This window comes from Homarus americanus, unplaced genomic scaffold (assembly GCF_018991925.1).
Source record: "Homarus americanus isolate GMGI-L3 unplaced genomic scaffold, GMGI_Hamer_2.0 scaffold3861, whole genome shotgun sequence".
Taxonomy (NCBI): Eukaryota; Metazoa; Arthropoda; class Malacostraca; order Decapoda; family Nephropidae; genus Homarus; species Homarus americanus.
Window position 1 is genome coordinate 8187 of NW_024754421.1, and position 7621 is coordinate 15807.

Genomic DNA, 7621 nt, shown 5'->3' on the forward strand with positions numbered 1-7621 from the left:
ACACAAAATAAAAAATTACCATTCTACCATTAACTAACCACACCCTATCACTCCTCCCAAAACAAATACCTAACTTACCCATCCCATACTAACTCAGATGATATGTACGTTTCCCTTAGCCATTAAGGTCGGTGAGAGTTCCACAGTGCCTGTACGCAAGCCCTCTCCCTCAAGAAGGTGTACCTTATAAAAACGGCACCAACTGCAGACGACATTGAACGCCTCTCTCGGCCAATAAGGTCGGGGAGGGGTGCAATGTACCTGTACACAAACCCTCTCCCTCAAGAATGGGGCCAGAACTCACAATACCTGCAAGAAAGAGTGAATGTAATAATTAACCCAACTCTGCCAACCACTAACAAAACCTATAATCCTCCCAAAAGGAAAACTTAACCCACCCAACCTTACTCACAATCCCTTCAATCCTCCCAAAAGAAAAACTTAACCTACCCAACCTTACTCACAACCCCTCTTAAAATCAATACCTACAATCCTCCCAAAACAAAAACTTAATATACCCGACCTTTCTAACAAGTCCCTTTGACCCTCCTAATAAAAAAAAACAAAAAAAAAACATATGACTCAATACAACTATTCATTGGCAACACAAAACATATCATTCCTATGTAATCCTACCATACTATAAAATAACCCAAGAACCTCCTAAGCCCGCCTCTCCTCTCCTCTCCTCCCCCCCTCCTCCCGACAACCGAACCACACCTGACCTTATAACATTATCCTAACCCTCCCTCTCTCCCACTTACTACATTTGCATGCAAACACATACACACTCACACCAACAACCCCCCTTAAGCAATTTTAATTCACCCAGCAAATTAACATACAACCGCCACCCCCATCAATCCCACAAACACAACATCCCCCCCCTCGTCAGACAAAGCCCCCCAGAACACTACAACTCTCAAAACCAAATCAAACATAACCAACTTCTATAATCAGCCACCTCAACAAAATCGACTTCACTCAAGACTGAAACCTAACAACCTATATCTCACTCTCATCTCCGTTCACAATTTGACATAGCTCAAATCTGCCTCCTGCCATTCAATTTTCAATTTCAATTTCAATTGTTTATTCCTTGATAGAGGAAGCGGGATCCTAGTGCTGTCACTAGGTACCCCTGTACAATGACACCAGAATCATCTGGCAAGTGTGAAAAGTATATACAGTATAAATATTATAAATGGGCTTACTAAAGCCTAAGGAAGGAAGGATGTTCCTTTAACACATAATTAATATTATTTACAAAATATCTGGCCAGTATTGGGAGGATCATCGTGTCTCCGTCAGGGGGTCGTGGAGTGGTGGTCCAGCAGGCGTCACGGAAGCGTTGTGTGTGGGGACATCTTAGGAGGTAGTGAATAAGGGTGCGGCTGTCGGGTCTTTTGCATAACGCACAAGAGCGTTGCTCAGGGGATGTGGGGATACCAATCTCCCAAGCAAAGTCATACCCAATGATGATACGGGCAGCAATCACGTCCCCCTTCCGCGACCCTTTCCCGTAGACGTATGAGAAGTCAGGAAGTTTACGGAGGACATCGTACCATGTGGGCGGGGAGTCCAGGGGGATGGCTGCTTCCCGAGCTTCTCTCTGTTTGCGGCGGATTTGGGTCCTAATCTGTAAGAGTGTTCGAGGAACAACGTAGTCAGGTGTGGCCTTGTTGCAGCCAGTCTTGGCAAGGTCATCTGCTGCCTCATTTCCCAAGATACCGACATGACTAGGTATCCATAGGAATGTCACAGGACGGCCTTCATCCTGAAGTGTGGATGTTAACCCTCGTATTCGGAGGATGAGGTCCTTATTTTCCCCAGATCCAAATGCGATCCCGTCGAGAGCAGACCTGGAATCGCAGCAGACAAGCAAGGGGCAGAAACCATCTGCTTCTTCCTCAGCGAGAAGGGCAGCAAGGAGGGCTATTAGTTCAGCCTGAGTGGAGGATGCCCCGTCAGAAACTCTGAGAGACAGTTTGATAGGCTCAGGGGCATGAGGACGGGAGATGTCGACACCAGCCCCGGCCCTACCTGTAGCGGGGTCAACAGAACCATCAGTGTAGAGGACGACCCTACCTGGGGACCAGTGAGCGATCCTGGAGAGGTGGTATTTGCAGAGAATAACAGGGTTCACCTGGGATTTCGGGAGCAGTCCACCGAGGGCAATCACTTCAGGTTGAAAATCCAGCCAGGGAGAAGGAGACGAACCAACAGCAGGGGTGACAACAATATCAGGCAGGAGGTCATGTTCCTGAAGGGCTCGGATGAGTGACCCTCGCCACTGTCTTCTAGATGGAGGTCGGTCTCGAACAGCAGTAGTCAAGTTGGTTTGGACATAGTTGCCCCTAGGATCCCGTAGAATGGAAACGGCAGTTTTTAGGTAAAACTCCTGGACACGATCCTGTAAGGGGGAAAGACCAAGTTCGTTATATAGAGAAGTAGAGCATGTCCACTGAGGAGCCCCAAGGATGATACGAGCAGCTTTCCTCTGGATAACTTCGAGACGGTTGACAGCAGTCCGACTAATGTTGACGAGGGCAGGGGCGGCGTAGTCGACACAGGAACGAACAAAAGACTTGTACATGGTGAGAAGTACAGGGATGCTGGCACCAAGGGAACCCCTGCACATGGTAGAGAGGGGAGCGAGACGCCGAAAACATATGTCTCGAAGATAGCGGACTTCAGGGATCTGACAACGTGTGCGAGTTACATACACACCCAGGTATTTTGTCTCATTAACCCAGTCCAAGGGCGTTCCTGATAAGAAAAGGGGTGGAGGTACAACACGACCGTGCCACATGGCTTTTGTTTTCGCAGTTGAAAGAAGGAAACCAAGTGAATCACACTCTCTGGAGACCAGATCAAGGGCTTCCTGCATGCTGAGGTAGTCAGGGGCTTGGAGGAGGACATCGTCGGCATATCCTGAGTGGACAACTTCTGTCGGCCACGGGAGTGATGCAATGGAGTGCATGAGAGTGTTAAACAAGGTGGGACTCAGGACTCCACCTTGAGGGGTGCCGAGGTTCATTTCTTGAACAGGAGACATAGAGCCTTCAACGCGAACCTGGGCCTGACGTCCAGTGAGGTAAGAGGCGATCCATTGTAGAAGTCTCCCTTTAACCCCTAACCGTGCAAGTTCAGCTAAAATGAGGGCAGGCTGAGCCGTATCAAAGGCTCCCTTGATATCAAGGAAGACGGAGACGCGGGCAGTCTGATTGCAATAAAAGGAAGCAATGGAGTGTGCTGTGCTGCGATGTTGAATGAAACCATTGAGGGAGTTGTGGAAGCCGCCTATGGTGTGAAGAAGGCGACGATGGAGTATCCTCTCCATCATCTTGCAAACACAGGAGGTAAGACTAATGGGTCGATATTTCCCAGGATCTCCCGGCTTAGGGATGGGGATAATAGTGGCATTTTTCCAGTTGGACGGGAGAACCCCATGTTCATAAGACATATTGTAGAGAGCAAGCAAGGGGCCGTTAGGAATATTAGTACAGGCGTTGAGGACGGAGTAGGTTATCTGATCATCCCCAGGAGAGGTGTCTTTTCTAGAGCGACGAGCACTGTCAAGCTCGAACTGTGTGATGGGATGATCAGTGGGGGCAGGGGAGGTAAGAGCAGCACGAACAACAGGCTCAGACGCATCGATGCGGGCCTGCACTGCCTCCTGCATTGGATCTGGAAGTGCCTCAGGGGAGGAAGCTCGTGCCCAGTCCTCCATTAAAGAGCAGGCAAGGGAGGCGGGGTCAGGGTGGGGAGGAGGCCTCCGTCGAGTACCCCGTATAGCATTAATCCGATTCCATACATAAGAGGGTGACGACTGGAACGATAGAGACCCCGTGAAGGATAGCCAGTCCGCCTCACGTATCCGACGGCGCTCCTGAGTTGCAAAGGAGCACCAATTTTTGAAGTCTTCCCAGTCCTCTGGAGACCGAGACCTCCGTATGGCAGAGTGGAGATCACGGGTTACCTGCCGGAGATGTCTCATGGCAGGGATACGATACCAGTAGTTGGTGGCACTTCTGGGGTGACGGGGAGGGCGTGGAGGGGTAGCGCGATTGACAGAGTCATACACGGCATCAACAAAATCAGCGCTGTAAGAGTCAAGGGACTGAGGGACAACATAGGAATCCGCCCAGGTAGAAAGGTATTGGGTAAAGGGAGGAACAGCATCTTGTGTGAGACGAAGGCGAGGGGATCGATAAGGAGTTGATGTCGGGGCAGAGAAGGAGAGCCTGAGATGGGTAGTAACGGCAAGATGGTCACTATACAGAGCAGGCTCGGTGCAGACGGTAGGATGAAAGGAAGTATGACCGTTCAATAGTAAGCCAACATCAAGGAAACTATGGGGGAGGCGAGTAGGATCGTCAGGACAAAGAAAGCGAACATCATCATCCCCATTAAGAAACTGTGAGAGATGTGATCCATTAAGGGTACATGGAGTGGGATGATCCGGAGTAAGAGTGGGATGGCGGGCATTAAAGTCGCCAAGAACAATAGTGGGAACCCCATCATGGAGGTCGTGAAGAACCTGGGGGTCCAGAGAATCACTCTTGAAATGAACATTGACTACACGAAGGGTCCGGTCACCAAGAGTAAGGGAGACAGAAAGTAATTCAGACGGGGGTCCATGTGAGTCAGGTGAAGGGAGACGAACAGATGGAATGGTGTTACGCACAAGGGTGAGGAGGCCACGAGCCTGCCCACGGTACCGAGGCAGGGTGTAAACAGAATAGCCAGAGAGGCGGAGTGGAGTAACATCGTCTGTGATGGTTTCCTGAAGTAGAGCAACATCTACTTGATGGGAGAGCACAAACTGGGCGAGGTCTGTCCGGCGAGGTCTAAGTCCCTGGATGTTCCATTGTAAGAAGAGGAGGGAACGGCCTCCGGTGTGAGATGAGTCGGAGGGGCTAGACAGGGCTCCAGAGGAGGTACCAAATTCTGTTGAGAGAAATGGAGAGGGAGGAGTGGGAGAGCGAGGGATGGATCCTCCATCTCGGGAGATGGAAGGAGGCGGGTCATCAGGGCTTGCAAAATGCGCCCCTGTTGGGTCAGGGTGTCCAGAATGAGTTGTTGTTGCTTCTGCAATGTCGCAATTGTTTTCACAAACAAGTCGAGTTGGGCTGAGAGAAGGTTGATTTGCTTGGAGTGGCGATCCAGACGGAGAGTGATTGTTTCCATAGAACCAACTTGGTGTACCTGTGCATGAGCTGGAGGTGGCGGCGAGGATTGCCGAGGGCCCGACTGGGCATGTGGTGGTGGTAGCGACGGAGAGGGACGGTGAGGGTTCAGTTGAGTAAGAGGTGGTGGTGCTGGTGAGAGACAGCGGGGGTCCGGGTGGGCAGGAGATGGTGGTGACTGTGTGGCAGGGCCGGCAACGACCTTGTTCCAAGAACGGTAGGGAGAGGGAGGGAGGGGAGAAAGGATGGGTGGTAGGGGTGATGGAGGGGGTGGTAGAGGAGAGGAGATCAATGGGAAATCCTTGGTGGATGGAAGAGGCGGTGGTGGATAGGATTGAGGTTTGGTTGACAGGGGCTTCGTCAGAGACGAGGGCGGTGGTACAAGGTAAGTTTTCCCCGGGCGAGTGCCAGGACGCTGTGGGCAATTGGCATTCCAGGCGTGGTGACTGCCATGGCAATTGACGCACCGTGGAATAACTGGGATTTTGTTCTGAATTTTCGATTTGCATTCCACTGTGTCGTGAGGACCTGCACAGAAACCGCAGGCGACCATCCTCGTGCACTCCCAGGTGCGGTGTTTCCACGATTGGCAACGACCACAGATTTTCGGGGTTCCGATAAATCGGTCGAGAGGACAGTTGTGAATTGGTCCTACATTCACCTTCGGGGGGAGGGGGCCCACCCACCAGCCGATGAGTTCGTTGGATGGACGTTTGGAGACCGGGTTGATGCGGCGTTCCATGTCCAGTAGTTGTGGGAGAAGAGGGCGAAGATCGTCGATAGGGATCTCCCAGGGTACGTGGCGAACCATTACCTTGGTACGACGAGTTTCTGGGGTGATGATGGTGAACTTCAGCATCACCTCCCCCTGGGGAGCAGGACAGCCCACCTGAGTGAGCAGGCGTACCGTCTCGTCCATTTGTGTGGTGACTATCACGGCTGTGGGACCTCGGCGGAGGCGAAGTGTTGAGTCCTGAAGTGGAGAGCAGTGACGGAAGAACCAGGTCGTCCGTGTGCTCAGAGGCAAGTCCCGAGGGAAGGCGAGACGACGAAGGCGCGACGGGGCAGGGAGACAAAGGGAATCCCCTATGTCCATCGTCGGCGGAGGGTCGGTCATTGAGCCACATGTAGGCTCACTTGGGGACCCCGATGACAGGAGTCCACCCTCTACAGCCCCAGAAGGGGTGCAAGGGGGAGCCGTGGCCCCTGCTGGAGACCCTGACTTCTGAGGTTTCTGCTTCTTCTTTGACGTGTCTTCAAGAAGAAAGTCGTCAGCATCACTGTCACCTACTGCCGCCGTTTCCAACGAACGGGAGCGTTTAACGGCGGGCATAGGGCACGTTGGCAACACTGCAGTCAGGTGGAGTGGTAATGACGTCACACTATCACACTGCGCATGAGCAAACTTGAAAAACTTTGCTCAGAGGGATCGGGTGGTAGGACCAGATGTTTTATCCCCAAAAAATGAAAAGTCCAAAAGTAACAAAAAAATATATGCCACTGTGCTGATATCTGGGTCTTACTATAGTTGTCTGCACAGGCAGGGATTGGTAGACGCTCTGAATTCGTCAGAAATACGAATTTTAAGGAGCAGTCTCTTACAGCCTTTGTTGACACTACGCACGCATGCGCGTTCCTTGTTCTATGAGATACTATTAATTACTTTATTTTGGATCTAATTTGAAATCATCTTGATTTAGACACAAGAAAAACGCGAAAATAAATATCAATAGTTAACATTTTCTAGCCCAGTATGTTTGTAAATGAATAAAGTTTATAAAGCCAAACTTGTTTATTTCTATCACATGCTCTTATTTTTAATTTGGAAATTTTTATTTTAGCATACTACGAATTATAGAAAGAGTAATCATTTTATTTGTTTGTAAAATGAGGTAAATAACATAAAAAAGAAGGTTCAGCGCATTGATGGTCAGTCAAGTAAGGTTAGGGTTCAGGATGATGATGTTCGTGCATACTTACCTGGCACAGGAGATACCGTGATCACGAAGGCGGTTTTCCCAGGGCGAGGCTCACCATTGCACTCCGGTGATGCTGACCCTTGCGATTAACCCAAATGTGGTTAACTCGGGTGTGCAATTTTTGTTAGCGGGGGACTGCGTTCGCGCTATCCCCCTTATACATATCATAAGGGACTCTAAACGAAATATAAAGTAAGGTGCAGCGGCGTATTTGCACCGCTTAACAAGGTCTCTGTTAATAAATAGTACTTGATTTATGCTTAAGCGTCAGCGAAGAATTTTTTCTACGCTACTTTTACATGATTTGTATTTTGACAATTTTGTGTGAATGAAAAGATTTTCAAACTCTCCAATTGATGCCTAGTAACTCATAATACTGAAAGAAGTTTTTAATAGTCTGTTAGGAAACGCGCATGCGTGCGTAGTGTCAACAAAGGCTGTAAGAGACTG

General features: G+C 50.0%; 1 non-coding gene across 1 annotated transcript; it reads left to right on the forward strand.

Moving 5' to 3' along the window:
* Positions 1-7164: 7164 nt before the first annotated feature.
* On the forward strand, positions 7165-7327 carry LOC121855789. Its single transcript, XR_006086851.1, has one exon. It is a non-coding gene; the product is annotated as a U1 spliceosomal RNA (small nuclear RNA).
* The last annotated feature ends 294 nt before the right edge of the window (positions 7328-7621 follow it).